This window comes from Cucurbita moschata, unplaced genomic scaffold (assembly GCF_002738365.1).
Source record: "Cucurbita moschata cultivar Rifu unplaced genomic scaffold, Cmos_1.0 Cmo_Scf00126, whole genome shotgun sequence".
Classification (NCBI taxonomy): Eukaryota; Viridiplantae; Streptophyta; class Magnoliopsida; order Cucurbitales; family Cucurbitaceae; genus Cucurbita; species Cucurbita moschata.
In genome coordinates, this window is record NW_019268642.1 from 63,742 (window position 1) to 86,011 (window position 22,270).

General features: G+C 34.8%; 1 non-coding gene across 1 annotated transcript; it reads right to left on the reverse strand.

The window, feature by feature from the left end:
* Positions 1 to 16,045: 16,045 nt before the first annotated feature.
* Positions 16,046 to 16,118, reverse strand: TRNAF-GAA. Its single transcript has one exon. It is a non-coding gene; the product is annotated as a tRNA-Phe (tRNA).
* Positions 16,119 to 22,270: the final 6,152 nt, after the last annotated feature.

The following is a 22,270-nucleotide window of genomic DNA, read 5'->3' on the forward strand; positions in this document are numbered from 1 at the left end:
GAGAGAGTGTTGAATTGATGGGACGAAATTAAATTGGGAATAAGAGTCGAATTCCTATCTACGATCTCTTTTCCTTCAAATTAAGGATTCCTTTAGCTTTAGAGGAAGAAGTTGAGTAAACTTGATGAAGGAATCGAGAGATGAAACATCGTAGAACAAGCTACCCAAGAGATCGAAAATCTGGCGTTTTGAGTGAGTTGCATACCGAGAACGATTTTTGGAAATTGAGGTCTTACACTCAAAGACGTTCCTCCAAATCAATTCCTTTGGCCTGAAGAAAGGATATGGAAGAGGTTCAATGAAGAAATAGAGCCTTGAAACCCCTAGAATCGGCTACCCAATAAGAAACCCTTTATTTTATCTCCAGCGATAAATCAGATTTTGGATGAACTTTGGAAGCGAATGTCTTAGGCTACGATCCACGAGAAGGTATCAAATAAAATCCCTAACCCTTCCTTGTAATACAGGTATCAAATAAAATCCCTAGCCCTTCCTTGTAATACCCATCTTTAAGTTTCACGAAGAAATTGTGGAGAGAACGCTGTAAATGTGGCTGTACAGGCCGAGTTTCAGATGGCGGCGACACGAAAAATGCGCATCTTCTTCCTGTTCAGAGGAAGAAAACGATGATATGGCCAGTTCAACTGAACTGTCAAAGTCAACTCAAAATTTGACCTTTTTTTGGGTTTTCTCAATTTTAACCCCATTCCAGATCGATTCTCATAGAAAATCTTATGGTTTCAGAAACTAGACACAATAAGGAGTACGTGGAAGGAAATTTGAAGTAATTCAGATACTGGAAGCTCAAGAATGGACGTCCCAAACGTCGACGACAAGGCAAGTAGCCACCTTGGACTTTTTGTAAAGAAATACTTGTAGAAATTGGTTGGATTTTCATATGAACCCTAAACAAAGTATGAATTAAGGACATATGAAAGAAAAACCCAAGGAACCGTGAGTTAAAGCCCTGAACCGATCAAATAGCTCAAGATTTAAGTAACGTTAAAATAACCCACTAATGAGCTCCGCTGCATATCAAATTTTAATACTGAGCATATTATATTATGTTGAGGTTAGATTTGAAATTTGGTGGTCATTGGATAAGGATATGTAGGTAAACCAAGAAACGGTGTAAAATGACCATAATGCCCCTAAGGTAATTTACCTTCGGTTCATGACCTAGATGACCTTCAAATGCTATGAAATTCATCAGTAGATCTTATTTTATGAAATGTTATATGAATCCTTATCCCAAGTGGTTATATAAGGTAATGAAGTTTGGGAGTTATTCGAAAACTTTAGTTAGCGAAACCAAGATATGGGAGAAAATGCTCATCAAGATCCATATGACCTTTTCCATGAAGCACGATGTTTATAAGTTTTGTAGTCAATGTTGCCAATGTTTGCTGCACACAAAAAATGATAGGATGTTAAACTTTTAAGTCACTTTTGGAAAGTATGGTGGATAAATTGGGTACCAAATTATTGTTTTCAACTACATGTCATCCTCAGACTCACTTGCTAACTGAGGTTGTTAATAAAATATCACCAACATTGCTTAGGGCTATTATTTATAAGAATATTAAGTCATAAATTGGGTAACAAAATATTGTTTTCAACTACATGTCATCTTCAGATTAATGAGCAAACCGAGGTGGTTAATAGAACACTAGAAGCATTGCTTAGGGCTATTATTTGTAAGAATATTAAGTCTTGGGACGAATGTTTGCCACTCATTGTTCTCTTTTTGAAGTTGCTTACGGATTTACTCCACTTACGCGTCTTGATTTGCTTTCTATTCATTCTAATATTTTTGTGAGTAAAGCAGCCACAAGCAAGGCAAATGGGATCAGAACATTGCATAAAGAGGGGAAGGAGACAATTGAGAAACAAAATGTCAATGTTGCTACAAGAATTAACAAAGAACGGAATGAAATCATTTTTCAAACCAGTAACTGGGTTTGGATACATTTTCGCAAGGAGTGATTCCCATCTCAAAGGAAGACAAAGTTACATCCAAGAGGGGATGACCCTTATCAAGTCCCTGAAAGAATTAATAACAATGCATGTAAAATGATCTTCCAGGAGAATTTTCAGCACATTCTACTTTCAATGTTGCTGACTTGAGTCCTTTTGATGTAGGTGATGATTTTTTGATTCGAGGAAGAATCCTTTTGAAGAGGGGAAAGATGATAAAGATCACGGTGTTCCAAATGTTTCAACTGGACCTATTACACGATCCAAGGCCAAGAAGATTCAACAAGCATTCATTCTTCATCTACAAAATTAGATAGGCTCGGTTCAACTATTATTTCATGTGTTACAAGCTTATTAGATTGAGGAAGGACCATTTGGAGCTTCAGAAGTGAATATTTACACAGTTGAAGGAGCAAATGATGTTGCAAGCATCATTACATGAGTTGTTAGAAAACTTTATTTATTTTTAATTTCATAAATTTGTAGTGGTAGAATTGTCAAATTGGCTTCGTTTTTTTTTTTTTTTGGAGATTTAAGGGGATCGAGATTAAATCCCAGCCACTAACTTTTTTTGTGGGAGACTATAAATACCCACAAATTATTATGTAAAAATCAGATTTGTGATGAATGAAATTGATCAATCAAGTTGAGAAGTTCCCCTTCGAAATCCGAGCATCGTGTGTGAGCCATGCAGTCACGCTTTGACATTGTGTGGTTGAGTGAAATTCTCAACCTTCTACTTATTTTTGGGGTTTCTTTTCTCCGTATTCATTGTAATTTATCCTGATACAAACAAATTTATTCTTGTTGGGAATGTATTAAGCACATGGATTTATTAATTACGGTGAACTTTTGTATAAAACGAAGTAAACACAAATGGAGTAACATGAGATAGAAGTAAACATAGTAATAAAAAGAAACTACATAAACTTAAAGGAAGTGAATCCCATTTTAGAATATAAATATTGTTCAATTGTAGCAAAGAAGTAGTTTTGAAAACTAGCCACTCCATATCAATCTATGTTTGGAAAATTAAAATAAAGAAAAAAAAATAAATATATTTTTCAAAAACTTAGTTGGGTGTGAAATTTTGCTTAAAATTCAAATGTTTTCTTTTCTTTTCTTTTCTTTTTTATAAAAGGATAAAACACATAATTTTGAAACAAAACAAAAAACAAACAAAAAAAAAACAAAATAGTTATCAAATGGGCCTAATTTTTAACATATCTATCCCAAAGGAATGCATGGGCTCTAGTGGCAATGCTGCTTCAACTGTGTGATAGACCATGTGAAGTGAACATCACAATAATAGTAGCTTCTAAAGCACAAAAATATGTGGATAAATTTCATATATTGAGGTCGGATAAATTTCATATATTGAGATGCGGAAAACATATACACACGGGCAGCTAAAAATGATAGATCCACTATAAGGACATTTGGTCTAGTGGTATAATTTTTTTTTTACAAATTAGGTGGAATGAACAAACAAAAATAATGAGTTTAAAATTACCGAACAAACTATCAATTTTCAAATGGAATGGAGACATAAGACCATTGGAAAAAAGAAAAAGACAAAAGAAAAATATTAAATACATTTTCAACTAATGCATTTGGTTGAGAGATATTATGACCAATATAAAAAAAATATAGCATTAACTAATTTTCATGGACACATATGGATCCTTAGCATACTAAAATGACTATTATTATTTGTATCAAACCAATAACAATTCAAATCAGCTAAATCTTCCAATTGATAATTAGGTCAGAGAAAGAACTTGAATTTATTTTTATATCTATCAACATGTTTGCTACTTTTATCTAAAATTTGATGGAGTTTTTCTTATTTGCATTGTAAAATTATGTATTTTGGATATCATTTCTATTTCTAGAATTGAAACAAAAACATGTGGATAAATTTTAAATATTGAGGCTCATAAAAGATAGATCCACTACAAGGCATTTGGTTTAGTGGTATGATTCTCGCTTCGGGTACGAGAGGTCTCGAGTTTGATTCTCAAAATGCCCCCAACAATTATATCAAATTGAAGCATGCAATATAATAAGATTTGAAATAGGTTTTTTTAAACCTCGAACAAAGAAGTAATTTAGATGGATATTTGGAAAGAAAAAAAGAAGTTATATGTAATTATAATTTACAAGTGTCTTTATAACATGTTAATTGAAGAGAGAAAACAACAATAATAAACAAACAAAGGAAATTTGTGTATGTATGATTCTTTATAACTTACTTTTTCGGGACTTGGACCATAAACAGCCATCTACTCTTACTCCTACTCCCTTCTCTAAGAATCAACGTAACATAATCATTCCATGAAGGCCGAGGCAGTCTTATAAAAGAAGATGAGGGTACCACTTTCAAATCATCCATGAGGATTTGAGAAAGTTTTGTAAAAGAAGATGAGGGTACCACTTTCTATTGCATTATTTCTATGTGAATAGAGAATGAACCATATTCTTTGGAGATAAGATAGAGCCTCGAGCCCAACTTCAAAGGCATTACACAAATTGTTCTATGATATTTTTTCTAGGAACTCTTTGTTATGTTGTCCGCTGAAGGTGTCAGGAAAGAGACACACATTCTCTATTGCACTGATCTCCCAGTAGAAGTTTTACCAGGTCATCTGTCGTCACAACCTTTTTAAGGAAGATGCGCCCAAATAACCATTGAACAATAACATTTAAAGAAGTTTCAGAGAGCGAGAAGAGGATTGTGATAGAATTTGCCCTAGGTAAAACTTCTTTAAATGTCTTAACCAATCATGACCTCATAATGAGGAGTCTCTTGGACAACAATAACATATGGACAACAAATGTCTTAGCCAATTGTGACGGTCATGATTGCTCAAGGCGCCTAAATAATCGGTAAACAATAACATTGCCCAAATAACCACCTTGGACAACAAATCGTTTACAAGAATGGCTGAGACATGCAACATGCAACCACAGGCAACACGCCTTGGGCAATCATGACTGTGACATCTGCCCCCACACAACTTATTGGATGAGGCTAACTTTAGGTCTCTCGATGTGCTTCCAGCTGATCTCATAATGAGGAGTCTCTTCCAACTTATTAGGAGCTGTTGAAAATCACTTCTCGGTTTGTTGAGTGTTCATGTCATCTCTGTTCGTGTCTTTCCTACTTTCTTCGCTTGAAACTTTTTTCTTATTTGTATGACGTCATACCACCTGCTTCTGCTTGATTTTTTCTTGGTCGAAATAATAACGTTTCAAGTTACTAACGTGGACTACAAGGTTAGTCCGTATCCATAAGAGCAATTGGATTTTATATGATGTTTTCATAATCTTATGGATAACTTTAACTAGTCCATAGTATTTTCACACCATTTTTTGGTTCTTGTTGCTTTGAACTCGAAGTTTATTTGAAATTAACTTATATGAACTCTTTATTTTTCTTGAAATTATTGTGGTTGACGCTTCAGACTGACCCTTCTCAAAATGCCCCCAACAATATTATATCAAAATGAATTATGCAAGATAATATGATTTCAAATGTGGTTTTTAAACATTGATCCAAGAAAATGAGAATAGAGAATGAAACATATTCTTAGGAGAATAAAGATCGTCTTGAGTCGGACTTCATAAAGAGCATTACACAAATTGTTCTAGGAACTTTTCAGTCAAATAGGTCATCTATTGTCACAATCCTAATTGTTCTTGAATTCTTTCTAGGAACTTTTTCGTCAAATAGGTCATCTGTTGTCACAATCCTAGGAACCTTTCAATCAAATAGGTATCTGTTGTCACAATCCTAGGAACTTTTCAATCAAATAGGCATCTGTTGTCACAATCCTAGGAACTTTTCAATCAAATAGGTCATCTGTTGTCACAATCCTAGGAACTTTTCAATCAAATAGGTCATCTGTTGTATTCTTTCTACGAACTTTTCAGTCAAATAGGTCATCTGTTGTCACAATCTTTTTAAGGAAGATGCGCCGAAATAACCGATGAAGAAGTTTTAGAGAGCCATAGGTTCGAATCCTGTCACCTTGATGTGATATTCTCAAGGGCCAAAGTGCAAAGCCCCGTAGTTTATCCGTGGTTAGGAAGGTAGGCATGTTGTCCACTGTCGTCACTATCCTTTTAAGAAAGATGCGCCCAAATAACCGATGAAAAAGTTTCAGAGAGCCATAGGTTCGAATCCTATCACCTTGATGTGGTATTCTCATGGGCCGAAGTGCAAAGCCCCATAGCCTATCCGTGGTCAAGAAGGTAGGCAAACCGCGCCACTGAAAAAAAAAGAAAAAGAAGATCTCCTTTTCTATCACATGTAGAATTGTCATTCTTTTGTCTTTTGAAACCCCTTACCTTATCAGTCATCGGGCAGGTTTTTGGTATCATATATCGAGATAATTATTATGAAAAAGCTATTCAACTAGTGTGAGTTAGATACCCTTTCTTTGTGGTATCGGCCATGCTATTTGAATAGCCTGAAGTCATCATAGCCTCTCCACAAGTTCCGAAGACTCCTTCGGCATCAATGTGCTCAAGTGAAAGAGATCAGACCCTTTCCTGAACTAAAACCGGGCACAAAACGCCAAGGAGAAAGTTGAAAGCGAGCTCTTTTCGCGTATACGCAATCTCGAAACCCAATTAGCTCACAGACTGTCATAAGCGCCTACAATGCTGGAATTTACAAAGCTAGAGGTCCTTCTAGAATCCTTGCAAAACGCTCACAGAGAAAGCTAACTTAACGGATTGATTCCAACCAAGAGCTTGTTAGAAGATGAATGACTCTTAGATCGAACTTGGAATCTATGATGGTCACTCTTAGATACCAAGACAATTCACTCCAGAATTAGCTTGATCAAAACTAATTCAATGAATCGGTTTAAACATCAAACCTAAAGCAAGGTTTGAAAAAGAATAACACCAAAAGGGTATCCAGAAAATAGTTTTTTATGTCTTCAACAAAATCTTCTCAAACATGAGTATTACATGCCTTTAAATAGGTCTAAAAGGTAACCCTAACATAATATGGTTCAGCCACCAATCACTAATAAATTCTAATAAATGCTATTAAATACAAATTGAAGAATATAAGGCAATTCATACAAACTATTAATAAATGCTATTAAATATAAATTGAAGAAACCAAGGCATTAATAAATTTCCTTAATTGGTAATTTAAGTACCAAAGGCAAGTCTTCTAATTACTTTCCAATATCAGCCACTCCATTATTTTCTTGATTTGATTCTTGAATCTTCTTTGTATTGCTTCTTGTAATTGCTCGTTCGGGTACATGGAAGTGATTAGTTGTTGGATTCATATCAGATTGTCTCCTCAACCCTGGCAAGTATGAGTGCTTGGTAAGAGAGAATGTCGAATGAGAAAGACATTCGATTACGACAACATTCGCAACTACAAAAGTGCACTAAACCTAGTAGAGATCTTCGACCTAACGATAATGGAACTTCAAGCACATTTAATCAATCCGCTTTGTACCTTATTGTTGACCGAATCAGATGCACGCCAGGCCTAAATTCTCTCTCAGTCACCCAGAAACGAAAGGAAGATCAGATCTGAAGTTTACGAATCGAAGAGAAAATGGATCTGAGTTCTACACGCTTTCACTTTCAAAAGCTTCACTTGCCTACGGTACTTTATTTAGGATGTGCAACAATACGGTCATCTCTCAGCCGTGTATAGAGAATTCCTTGATCATTTCCTTGGTGGATAACACAAATAAAATCGCTTCCCTGACCGCCCATCTTATGAGTCCATTCTTGTCTTGTCACAATCCTAGAACTATATTCTTTCTAGGAACTTTTCAGTCAAATAGGTCATCTGTTGTCACAATCCTTTTAAGGAAGATGCGCCGAAATAACCGATGAAGTAGTTTTAGAGAGCCATAGATTCGAATCCTATCACCTTGATGTGGTATTCTCATGGGCCGAAGTGCAAAGCCCCGTAGTCCATCCGTGGTTAGGAAGGCAGGCATGTTGTCATGAGAATAAATTCAATTCAAGTTGGTTGGAGCAAATTCGGAACCTAAAACTCATGCTAGTTATTATGCGTTCAAATGATTACGTTAGAAACATACAAGATTGAGAACCAACGAACCAACAAAGTTACCTCAAGCGGAGGTCATGTTCATGAAGCCTTGGAAGGCATGAAGCGGAGCAAGTTCGGAATAACTCAAGAATGTTACATTACCAACTATTTTCTTTAAGGTCTATTTTATATGACATGAGAATAAATTCAATTGAAGTTGGTTGGAGCAAGTTTGGAACCTAAAACTCATGCTAGTTATTATGGGTTCAAATGATTACATTAGAAACATACAAGATTGAGAACCGACGAGCCAACAACAATACCTCAAGCAGAGGTCATGTTCATGAAGCCTTTGAAGGCATTGGAAGGCATGAAGCGGAGCAAGTTCGGTCATGTTCATGAAGCTTTGGAAGGCATTGGAAGGCATGAAGCGGAGCAAGTTCGAAATAACTCAAGAATGTTACACCTTATGCCTCAAGAAAATTTGTGTTTTCGCATCAAATGCTAGGTAACACCCTTTTGTCTTAAAATGTCTTGTGTTGTCGTTCCCTATTCTGTGTTTTCGCATCAAGGTCATTTCATAAAGGTCCTACCAAGAGTTGTACCCAAGTGCTAACCACTCCACCATAGAATCCCTTATAAAAATTTATTTTGGAATAATTTTCCTATTTTATGCAGATTCCACCAGAAGAGAGATCCTATCACGAGTCAAACAAGTTATTAGATTCAAAGTTCTAGAGATGTTTTATCTAACTCGTTGTGATCTTGAGCACATTTAGAGTAGTTGCAGAAGTAACCCTCCAGTGTTGATTGAAGCTCATGGAGAACACGTAATTTTATATATTTCTTATAGTTAATTTATATATTGTTGTATATTACAAACAAATTAAAATAATACTTTACATCCCAGTCTTCCTTTCTTCCGTGCAAAACTTAACATGAAAACTATATTATTTCAATATTCACTCGAGAAACAAGGGGTGAAAACTATATTATTTCAAACCCTCCATTATTGCTTCTACTTTGCGTGAAAATGCTTCCACTAAATCATGTTGCTAACTAGGTTGTCTGGTTCGGTTCAATTCTTGGGTCCACTAGATTGAATTGACCTAGCTCAATTAAACTCTTGATAATATAAAAATCACAAGTTTCTTAAATTAAGTTAACTTAAAAGTTTTAACCCCTAATTTTTTTTAGAATGTTTAGCTTTGTTTCTAGTTGATCTCTAAATGCTTAGAAGTATCTAATAAGACTTCTATTTAAGGAACTTTTCTCTATGAAAGAGGTAAGACTTCAGGTTTCTTATTAAGGAATTTCAAATGAGTGATTTGATATATCATAGAGGACAAAAGTATTTATTTGTTTCAAATATCTTATGTTCACCATTCTGTTTTGTCAAGTATTTTGAATATTATTATTGTGAATTACTAATGGCATTAGATTGAATCTCATTAATAAAAATATCCCAAAACTCAGGTAAAGATGACATCAAAATTAATACTTTAATTTCATCTTCAAAATTTATTTCCACTTGACTCAGTTCACTGGTAATCATAATAGTCACCTGTGCATAAATATTTACAACCTTAAAAGGTAAAAATTATAAGGAGTACAAGAGAAGAGTGCTTAAAATAATTTCAAAATATAGAAAAAAAATAGTAGGAATTGGTCAAAGTCAACATCCATTGATCACTTATGGCACAACACAACACAAATGAGGGTAACATTTTTTTATTTCTCTACTATATTAGGCCCTTTGGTTTATTGGCTTTACAAGGTGGAGACATGAAGTTTTCTATGTTTGAAATAAATTTGGTTTGATTGTTTTCGAGTTAGCATTGGTACCATCAAAACTTATTTATTTCTTTGAAATGTTTGAGTTTACAATTTACATGTTTTCATTTTTCTACTTTGTCTGCCTGCATTTAGAAATGAAGCAAAATTAGTCTGAGGATTTTAGGCAGATTGTTATAATTCTAATTTTTAATTAAAAAAAAAAATAGTCTCGTTGTCACGCTTAAAACTACCCTATAGGTATAATCGACCTATTATCTGTTGGCTTTTTTGCCTTAATCTTTTGATGATAACAAACCTACCTTCAATTATTAACAATTCTCAGTATTTTTGTCCACAGTGTAAGGTTGGGAACAACGATTTCAACATCTTTTTTGGTTCACTCAAATTAGAGATGAAACGAAGAAGTTCCAGTCAAAATAAATACTCGACGTGATGATGTGGTGGCAAAATTGACATCATGGACCAATCAAATTCAAAACAAAATACCTGACGTGATGATATGGTGACAAAATTGATGATGTGGTGACAAAATTGATATCATGGACCAGCGGCAAAATTGACATCATAGACCAATCGAAGTATGACATTTATAAATTTGGTAGAGTAACAAATGGTGGAGTTTTCAATTACATTTATAAAAGTTTTCCATTACTCTTAAATTATAAAATCATTTCAATTATATTTATAAAGATTTCATTTACATTTATAAAAGAAATTATAAAGATTTCATTTTCCGTTACCTTTTAAATCGAAAGAAATTATAAAGATTTCATTTACATCTATGAAAACTAGTGGTTTCTTTTAAATGAAAAAAAAAAATTACAGTGATTTCATTTATGAAAACGAGTTATTACTTTTAAATAGAAAGAAATTATAACGATTTCATTTAGTTTTCATAAAGATAATTATTTGAATTACAAAATCATTCTAATGATAAGGATTTCATTTAGATTTATAAAACTTTTAATTGTTTTTAAAATGTCACAGTTTTTATTAACCTTTTTTATAGTATTACATTTAAATATGTTATATATATATAATAAAAATGAATTTAAAATGTTTTTAATATTTATTTTAAATAATATATATATATTTAAATGAAATATGTGGTCTATAATTTATTACGATAAATTTAAAAATAAATAAATATTATTTTTCGTGGTCCACGTTTCGGTTCACGTTTTAGTAATCTGTATGAATTCCTATTTTTACAACTTGATCGATATTTGAACTCATGGCGTCTTAGTATTTTTCACAACACAACGCACAGAACCTCTATGTAATTTTTTTTTTTAAAAAGCCTCTATTGTTGCTCTCTCCGAAGCTTCCAATTCTATTTTTTTTTATCGAGAGATGCCTATTATTTCAAAGTGTTGTGGTGTGTTTCTATAAGATTTCAGACAATTGTACTAGTTTGATCCTAAGTCGTGAAAAGGATTGAGTTTGCTCTTGAACTCGTAAAAAGAGCGGTGTATCGGTTTGATTCTGAGCCGTGGAAAGGATTGAGTTTGCTCTTGAACTCGTAAAAAGAGAGGTGTACTGGTTTGATCCTGATCCGTGGAAAGGATTGAGTTTACTCTTGCACTCGTAAAAAGAGCGATGTAGCGGTTGGGCTCTGATCCGAGGAAAGAGTCAGAAAGTTTTATTCAAATTTCCAAGAAGTACTTGTGGAGTGGAGTAGGTCGAGTTTGACTGAACCACTATAAAACTATTATATTTTCTAACCTTTTCCTATTTAAGTTCTAAATTATTGTTAAGTTTTATTGCATGGTATCAAGTTTTTGATTGTTATTAAAACAAAAATTAATAATTACATTGTTGAAACCCTATTCACACCCTCGTAGGGTTGTCATATCGATCCAACATTATCCTTCCACCAATAGGAGCAAAAGGCAACGTTACTATGTGAAACTAGTTTCATGTCATTCATTCAACAATAAGGGTATTAGCATGCATTTGGAAATGAACCTATATTTAAAAAATTTAGATAAACTAGAAAAGAATTGTTATCTCAAAGACAATGATACTATGGGAAACTAGCCTCAAGATGCTTCCTTAACTCCTAGGGGGTGGTAAACCAATGGTTCCTTCACCCAAGACTCATGGCCCAACTCCCAACATGGAAGGGATAATCTAGAGAATCATTCCAAGAACCCTAACGAATGGGTTACAAACTCAGATTATCGAGCTCGACAACAAACAATGTTGCCGGCAAACTTAGGAAGACTACATGAAATTACCAATATATCAATGTAGGATTTTTTAATTTACCGATTTTTAAAAATGTTAAATTATGTAAAATTCGGCAAAGAAGAATGTTTTAGAGAGTTCTTCCTTTTTATTTAAGATTTTGATATTTAAGAAAAGAGAAAATGAATCAAAGTAGGAGACATTTTATAGATTTAAGAGGAGTAAGTGAAAACAAAAAGGGAGTCATGAAAAGAGAAAGTGACCCTACCGAATAGGCTATGGATCAATTTTGTATAAATTGGTGAATTACCTATCGGGAATTAAACACAGGTGGTTAGATTCAAAGTCGAAAGTGCTAACCACTACACAATAAAACCACTTGTTAAACTTTATTTTGGCAGGATTTTGATAAGCGCCAATGCTGGATTTTGCAAAGCTAGAGGCCGTAGTATGCTTACAAACTTTTACAAGGTGTTTTCAACTTCTTTTATAGGTAATTGAACTTTTTAGAACATGCAAATGATTGGTTGAATTCGTATTAATTTGAGAAGACAGAGGAGAGAAGAGAGACTTTGTTAGAAACTCTCCCATAGGTAATCTCTCAAGGTGTTTTCAATTTCTTTTATAGGTAGAATTTTAAAATCAAACCACAACAAAATTTACTTCTATCTAGCAAAATTATTTTTTTTGTTTGAAACAAGATTATTCCCTTCTTTTTCTAAAACTAAATTTGACTCTGGAATAGATTTTAATAGTTTTGTTAATTAAATTTTCTTTAAAATTTTTGTACATAGAGTACAATGGAAAGAATACTTTTTTTTTTCTTTTTTTTTACAATTTTGTAATTTGTATGGTATTATTCGAGGCTTTTAATGAAGTATGATAATTGATTCTCTGTCCTCTTTGTCAATTTTAGATACCTCCATATTCGATATTTGATGCGTCACGTTTCATTATGAGATCTGCCCTTGGGTCAATAAGACTTAAGCAGAGAGTTTATTTGACTAATGATTTTTTTTTTTCTTTTTTTTTGTTGTAGAGATATCCCTTACAAATCAAGACTTTTATTATTTTGAAGACACTCATCAAGACATTTGTAAATGTGCCTGATATCTTGAAGGATATAAGACACGTACTTAAGAGTACCTAAAATTTTTTTGAAGTTGCCTTTTCTAGGATACGTCATCACCAAAGTTTGAGACAAAGACCATCGGATGGGTTTTAATAAGGCTCAAATAAATTTAAAATCCAAGAAAACGGATTTGAGTTTGATATTATTTGATTTTGGGTATGGACACAACTAGCTGATTTCTTTCGATTACATTAATGAATATGTGTAGATGTTTAAAGTGTTGATCTTAACGGTTCAATTTCAACAAGTGAGGTTGAGGTCATTCAAATGGTTAATATGATAATTCGGTCATTTTCAAGGTCTCTTTCGTTGAATGCCATCATGGCTGAGATGACTGAGATGAGCACCAGAGTGAGTTTGACAAGGAGGGTCGTAGAGAATGACACCCCAAGCCAAGCTAATGTTGGGCTTAACAAACTGAAAATCCAAAAACACAAACCCTTAACTAGGAACCAGGATGCTAAGGAATTAAAAAACTTTATTTTTAAGGTTGAACAATACTTGAAGGTTAAAGGAACTTGCTCATAGGACCTAAGAGTTACATTGACCACAATGCATCTCATGGACGGTGGCGCTCGAAGGTGGATGATATAAAAAATAGGTCATGCACCATAAACTCATGGGAAGACTGTTGATGGAATCGATGCAATCGACGCTCCCCTTGATGGGTTGCCAATTAAAGACCTGACGTTTGATGTTGACTCTTTTGAAGAAAAAGCCACACAATCGAACGCCTCAAAATGTCGCGGTAGCTCTAAGAACTCTATCATACGACCTGAGAGTTGAGGGCTACAGGAACTTTCTCATACGACCTGAGAGTTACGTTAGCCGCAATGCATCTCATGGACGATGCAAAACTATGGTAGTGCTCGAAGGTGAATGGTATAAAAAATTGGGTCATGCACCATAAACTCATGGGAAGATCGTTGATGGAATCGATGCAATCGATGCTCCCCTGGATGGGTTGCCAATCAAAGACCCAACATTTGATATTGACTCTTTTGAAGAAAGAGCCACACAATCTCACAGCTTTAAACGTCGCGGTAGCCCTGAGAACTCTAACACACATAGGGAAGGACGTGTCGAAGAGTTAGACATTAAAAAAAAGATTATGCTAAAACTCTTCAGCGATCTGACTAAAGACTTTAGGACATCTACACCAAAAATCCATTGTCGTCCAGCAGTCAAGATCTCTAGCTTTCACCCAGATTACCAGCAATGGAATATTATTTTCTTATTTCATTTTATTTTACAGTTTCTATCTTAGATTAAAAAGATTTTTATGAACTTTGTACCTTTGTTAGAGTTATGTTATAGATATTTTGTTCAATTTCACATGGTTAATGCGATAATCCAGTTGTTTTCGAGGTCTCTCTTGTTGAACGACATCATGGTTGAGATGAGCAAGTGATTCAAATGGTTAATACGATAATCCAGTCGTTTTCTAGGTCTCTCTTGTTGAACGGCGTCATGGTTGAGATGAGTAGGTGATTCAAATAGTTAATGCGATAATCCAGTCGTTTTCGAGGACTCTCTTGTTGAATGACATCATGGTTGAGATGAGCACTTGAGTGAGTTTAACAAGTTTGGCTGTAGAGAACCACACCTAAAGCCAAGTTCATGTGGGCTTAACAAACTTAAAATCCAAGAACACAACCCCTTAAAGGGAAACCGGGATGCTAAGGAATTAATAAGCTTTATTTTTTACGTAGAACATTACTTGAAGGTTACACGAACTTGATCATAGGACCTAAGAGTTACGTTGGTCGCAATGCATCTCATCGACGATGCAAAACTATGGTGGCGCTCGAAGGTGAATGGTATAAAAAATGGGTCATGCACCATAAACTCATGGGAAGACTGTTGATGGAATCGATGCAATCGACTCTCCTTTGGATGGGTTGCCAATCAAAGACCTGATGTTTGATGTTTACCCTTTTGAAGAAAGAGACACACGATCGAACAGCTCGAAACGTCGCGGTAATTCTGAGAACTCTATCACACACATGAAAGGACGTGTCAAAGAGTTAGACATTACCCAAAACATCATAGTAAAACTCTTGAGCGATTAGACAAAAGACTTTAGGACAACTACACAAAAAATTCATTGTTGTCCAACGGTTTGGATATTTGGCTTTCACCTAGGAGATTTTGGTTTGATTCTCTCGAATTGAATATTATTTTCTTATTTCTTTTTATTTTATAGTTTCATCTTTTGTCACCAATTATATTTAAACTTTACCTCATTTTGAGAGGTACTTTAATGGTCAAGTTCAATAGTATCTTAGATTAAAAACTTTTATGAACATCGTACCTATGTTAGTGTTATGTTATAGATATTTGTTTCAATTTCAACAAGTGGTGTTGAGGTAATTCAAATGGTTAATGCGATAATTCGGCTATTTTCGAGGTCTCTCTTGTTGAACGCCATCATGGTGGAGATGAGCACCCGAGTGAGTTTGACAAGGAGACTCGAATTTAAACTTTACCTACATTTGAGAGGCACTATAATGGTCAAGTTTAATGGTATTTTAGATTAAAAAGATTTTTATGAACTTCGTACCTTTGTTAGTGTTACTTTGTACCTTTGTTAGTGTTATGTTATAGACTTTTATGAACTTCGTACCTTTGTTAGTGAGTTTGCCAACATGTGTAGTGAACGTGGAGAGATTAAACACGTGACATTGAAATCTTTAGTTTGACACTCTCCCAACTAAACACTGATTCATTATATTTTAAAAAAGAAATAATAATCGACTAAACTATACGGTGCAATGAATGCAAATCAAACACAAGACCTTCCAATATTCAATCTAATGCTCTCCCAACTAAGCCATCCCAGATAACATAAAAAATGAATAATTAACTTAGTCAACCTATGCCAGTGAAATTATGCTATGTGAACCAAGTGCAGTGAACGTGGATCGAACACGTGACCTTCAGATCTTCAGTCTGACGCTCTCCCAACTGAGCTATCCCCGCAATCATTAGAAATGAAAATTCATCAGTAAATATATTTTCGCTGATTCATTGAGATTTTAAAAAGAAATAATGACTAATTTTTTTATTGAATAGTCAAGTTATGCAAATAGAAACAGGTGCGGTGAACGTGGAGATCGAACACATGACCTTCAAATATTAAATCTGACGCTCACCAAACTGAGCTATCCCCGCTAACATTAAAAATGAAAGTTTTTAAGTAAAGGTATTTTGGCTAATTAATTGAAATTTTAGAAAGAAATGATCACTAATTTTAAATTGAATAGTCAAATTGTGCATGCATGGTTCACGTGGATCGAACACGAGACCTTCAAATCTTCAATCTAACGCTCTCTCAACTGAACTATCCACACTAACGATAAAAATGAAAATTCATCCGTAAAGGTATTTTCGCTACTTCATTGAAATTTTAAATAGAAATAATCACTAATTTTTAATAAGATATTCAAGTTATCCAACTTGTATAAGGTGCGGTGAACTATAACACGTTAGGTATTTCCGATAATTCATTGAGATTTCAGAAAGGAACAATGACTAATTTTAGATTGAATAGTCGGGTTATGCAACTAGAATCAGGTGCGGTGAACGTGGAGATCAAACACGTGACCTTCAAATCTTCAGTCTGACGCTCTCCCCACAGATGGTCAAACACGCTTCAAATCTTCAAATCTTCGCTTCTGTTAAATTCAACAAAAGGCATTGGGTACGCAGTTATAGTATGACATTCCACCCATAAACAGATGGTCAAACAGAAATGCTCAAGCAAATATTGGAAGACATATTGAGGGTATATATGATGGATTTTGCACGAAGCTGGGATAAGTACCTACCCCTTATGAAATTCGCTTATAATAATACTTGCCAAGCCACCATACAAATGGCCACATACGAGGTTCTTTATGGACGAAGATTGCGATCCCCTATCTTTTCGGAAGAAGGGGGGCAAATGACAACTATTGGGCCAAAGCTGGTGCAAATTACCAACACCGCAGTCCAGAAGATTAAAGCTAGGATACAAACCGCACAAAGCCGAGAGAAAAGCTATGCAGACCTAAGGCGCAAGGACATGGAATTGTTGGTAGGGGATCATATATTCCTAAAGGTAGCACCCCATGAGAAGGGTGCTCACGTAGGGGATCATATAAACCCTAAGTTTATCTCTCCCTTTGAGATATTAGAAAGAATTAGATCTGTGGCCTATAGAATCGGGCAATGCCCAAACTTGTCTGCAGTACATAATATCTTTCATGTATCCGTACTATGGAAGTATACCCTAGATCGTTCGCACGTACTGGCTCATGAAACTCTCTTCTTGAGAGATGACATAACGTATAAAGAAGTCCCGATTCAAATAATAGACAAGAAAGTCAAATGACTGAGAAACAAGGAAATCTCTCTCGTTAAGGTCCTACGGAAGAATCATAGAGTAGAAGAAGCCACTTGGGAAACAGAAGGCAAATAAGAACCTTTTGTACCCTGACCTATTTTAGAATAAGCACTTTCGATGAGCGAAAGTTTTCAAAGGAGAGGAGAATTTGCAACACTCAAGGTCTCCAATAAGAGACAGTGTATAATCCCTACTAGGTTGTATCTAGAAGCAAAGAAAACATTAAGAAAATGGTACTTTTTCTAATTTTTATAAACCTTCCGAATCCTTAAATTTTTTATAGAATAAGAATTACAAGGTGCTTAAAAAAGGAAGGATCCGATCCGAGAAGACTTTTCTGGCAGAAGATTCAGAAAAATCAAGAATGAAATTATAGAAATTCTAGACGTTTCAATGGTAGTGGAAAATCCGTCTATAAATTATGAATTAGGGTAGACTATTAGGGGCAAGAAGCAATCTTAATAGAGTACCCAATAGAGAGATACAAGTTTTTTGTTTTGGGGTATCGTGTTCATGGGTTTACCTCGAATTTGAGAATTATAGTCCACTGTTCATTTCCAAACTTGTTCCTGCACCTTCTAAATAAGTTTACCCATAAGTTTGATGAAGGAAAGAGGTCCTCAAAGTGATAGTAGGTTTTCACACGAATTAGTCCACGTTAGGTTACCCTCTAATGTTTTCCTAAGCTAAAACCTCAACTCCTAAAGCCTAACCCATGACCTTATGTATAAACCTAGGTTCATCAATAATCCATGTACCAAGTACCTAGAACTATGTGAATAACATGCTAAATAAGTTGCTAGGATCCATATCCAGAAGTAACCATTATCTGACGATGTGTTCTAAAAGGCCCCTATTCCTCTTTAGGTAGGATTTCCTACAATATGTATCATGAGCTGGATGTTATGATAGGCCTACCTTTCCCATCAGCTAAACGAGATGTCTTGCACAACGATTTACCAGTAGGATTACATGATTATGACGACACCATTCAAGTGTTCATGGGAAGAAAATTGAAGGTTATTTTAGGGGAAGGTTTTCAGGATCAGTATATGATACATGAAACGATGACCTCTAAGTTCTAAGATCCTGAAAACATAAAAAGAAGTAATATCCTAGCTTAAGGTCGCGATTAAGAACCTACTAGTAGGCTAATTACTAAGTTTTACTCACTCCATGTTTATTATTTTTTTTTCAAGTAACTAAGAGTTCGTCGTGGATGAGAGTGGACTTTGGAGTGTGGGCCATGGACTAACTTTTATTTTAATCTAGTATTTTTTATTCTTCTTTTGAGTCTGCTTCTTATTTTTTGTTTGTAACGAATATGTATATTTAACACCCAAAAAATGAAGAAAATTAGCTCCCATAAGAATAAGCCACTCATGAAAGACCCAAAGGATAGAAAGGAAAAAAAATTGAAGGATTAAGCAAGAACAAAGGACTTAGTCAAGTCACTCACCCTAACAAGTGATTTCAAGGAGTTAAAGGCCTTTTGAAAAGGATGGGAAAGGAAAAAGTAAATGAAAAGGGGAAAAAAGTCATTTGATCAATTATCAAGAATCTTTCTGGATTTGTAATTCCTTATCTAGAAGGAATCTCAAGATTCAAAATAAGTGAAAAATGATAAAAAAAAAAAGCGATGAGGAATTTGTAGAAAAATTATGGATTTTTCGAGAAAAATAATAATAAAATATTCGAAAAGTGGCAAATTACCAAAATACCCCTAGAAGAATGGACAATTACATAAATGCCACTATATTTAGAATCAGAGCATCTACCGTGACAATCCGAGCAAAATCCTTCGAACTCAAATTTCAACCATCGAATCTTATCCAAACTTTGATATGATCTAGAACGAACACGCACGGATCATCACATCCAACGACTAGTATTTAAAGCAAAGGTCGGTAGAGATATCCAGAAAGTTCGATCTCTTAATAACGAAGATTTTAGAGCTCTCAATGTCGGTTTAAGCTTCTCCTATACAGTCTTAAGTAACAATATGGAATAAGAATCGAGAAAGGTCGATCCCCCAATCGAAGGCAATAAGCGTTTAGATTGTGGGTCTCCTACTCTCAGATTTCTTCCAAATTCCAGAGCAATCCTCCACCATTTCTCTTCAAACTTCTAAATAACGAAGAATCTGGAGCTCTCAATGTCGGTTTAAGCTCCTCCTATAAAGTCTGAAGTAGGAGAAACAATACGGAATAAGAATCGAGAAAGGTCGATCCGCCAATCGAAGACAATAAACGTTTAGATTATGGGTCTCCTACTCTAAGATTTCTTCCAAATTCGAGAGCAATCCTCCACCATTTCTCTTCGAACTTATTCCTACCGTTTCTCAACAAGATTACCCACAAGTTCTATGAAGGAATATAGTGCTGAAAGTGCCTAGAAACCATTCCCCATATTCATTCCGCCATTGAAGAACTTCAAGAAAAACTTGAAAATCCAATCCGAGGATACATGATTCGTCGAGCAAGAATGGTTCCAATAAGTTTCTGCACCTCCAAGGAATGATTCCATAGAACACCACGAAGAAAATAACCTCGAGAGCGTGTCGAATTGATGGAAATAGGTTTCGAAATTAAATTGGGAATAAGAGTTGAATTCCTATCTACGATCTCTTTTCCTTCAAATTTAGGATTCCTCTAGCTTCAGAGGAAAAAGTTGAGTAAACTTGATGAAGGAATCGAGAGATGAAACATCGTAGAAAAAGCTACCCAAGAGATCGAAAATCTGGCGTTTCGAGTGAGTTGCATACCGAGAACGATTTTTGGAAATTAAGGTCTGACACTCAAAGACGTTCCTCCAAACAAATTCCTTTAGCCTGAAGAAAGGATATGGAAGAGGTTCAATGAAGAAATAGGGCCTTGAAACCCCTAGAATCCGCTACCCAATAAGAAATCCTTTATTTTATCTCCAGCGATAAATCAGATTTTGGATGAACTTTGGAAGTGAATATTTTAGGCTACGATCCATGAGAAGGTATAAAATCAAATCCCTAGCCCTTCCTTGTAATACCCATCTTTAAGTTTCATGAAGAAATAGAGGAGAGAAACGCTGTAAATGTGGTTGTACAAGCCGAGTTTCAGATGGCGGCGACGCGAAAAATGCTCATCTGCTTCCTGTTCAGAGGAAGAAAACGATGATATGGCCAGTTCTACTGAACTGTCCAAATCAACTCAAAATTTGACATTTTCTCGGGTTTTCTCAATTTTAACCCCATTCCAGACCGATTCTCATATAAAATCTTATGGTTTCAGAAACTAGACACAATAAGGAGTACGTGGAAGGAAATTTGAAGTAATTCAGATACTGGAAGCTCAAGAATGGACGTCCCAAATGTCGACGACGAGGCAAGTAGTCACCTTGGACTTTTTGTTAAGAAATACTTCTAGAAATTGCTTGGATTTTCATATGAACCCTAAACCAAGTATGAATTAAGGATATATGTAAGAAAAACCCAAAGAATCGTGAGTTAAAGCCCTGAACCGATCAAATAGCTCAAGATTTAAGTAACGCTAAAATAACCCTCTAATGAGCTCCACTGCATATCAAATTTTAATACTGAGCATATTATATTATGTTGAGGTTAGATATGAAATTTGGTGGTCATTGGATAAGGATAAGTAGGTAAACGAGGAAATGGTGTAAAATGACCATAATGCCCCTAAGGTAATTTACCTTCGGTTCATGACCTAGATGACCTTCAAATGTTATGAAATTCATCGGTAGATCTTATTTTATGAAATTTTATATGAATTCTTATCCCAAGAAGTTATATAAGGTAATGGAGTTTTGGAGTTATTGGAAAACTTTAGTTAGCGAAACCAAGATATGGGAGAAAATGCTCATCACGATCCATATGACCTTTGCCATGAAGCACGTTGTTTATAGTTTTGTAGTCAATGTTGCCAATGTTTGCTGCACACAAAAAATGATAGGGATGTTAAATTTTTAAGTCACTTTTGGAAAGTATGGTGGATAAATTGGGTACCAAATTATTGTTTTCAACTACATGTCATCCTCAGACTCACTTGCTAACTGAGGTTGTTAATAAAATATCACCAACATTGCTTAGGGCTATTATTTATAAGAATATTAAGTCATAAATTAGATAACAAAATATTGTTTTCAACTACATGTCATCTTCAGATTAATGAGCAAACTGAGGTGGTTAATAGAACACTAGGAGCATTGCTTAGGGCTATTATTTATAAGAATATTAAGTCTTGGGACGAATGTTTGCCAGTCATTGTTCTCTTTTTGAAGTTGCTTACGGATTTAATCCACTTACACGTCTTGATTTGCTTTCTATTCATTCTAATATTTTTGTGAGTAAAGCAGCCACAAGTAAGGCAAATCGGATCAAAACATTGCATAAAGAGGGGAAGGAGACAATTGAGAAACAAAATTGAGGAAGGACTATTTGGAGCTTCAGAAGTGAATATTTACACAGTTGAAGGAGCAAATGAAGTTGCAAGCATCATTACATGAGTTGTTAAAAAACTTTATTTATTTTTTAATTTCATAAAATTTGTAATGGTAGAATTGTCAAATTGACTTCGTTTTTTTTTGTGGAGATATAAAGGGATCGAGATTAAGTCCCAGCCACTAACTTTTTTTCCTGGGAGACTATAAATACCCACAAATTATTATGTAAAAATCAGATTTCTGAGGAATGAAATTGATCTCTGAAGATGAGAAGTTCCCCTTCGAAATCCGAGCATCACGTGTGAGCCAT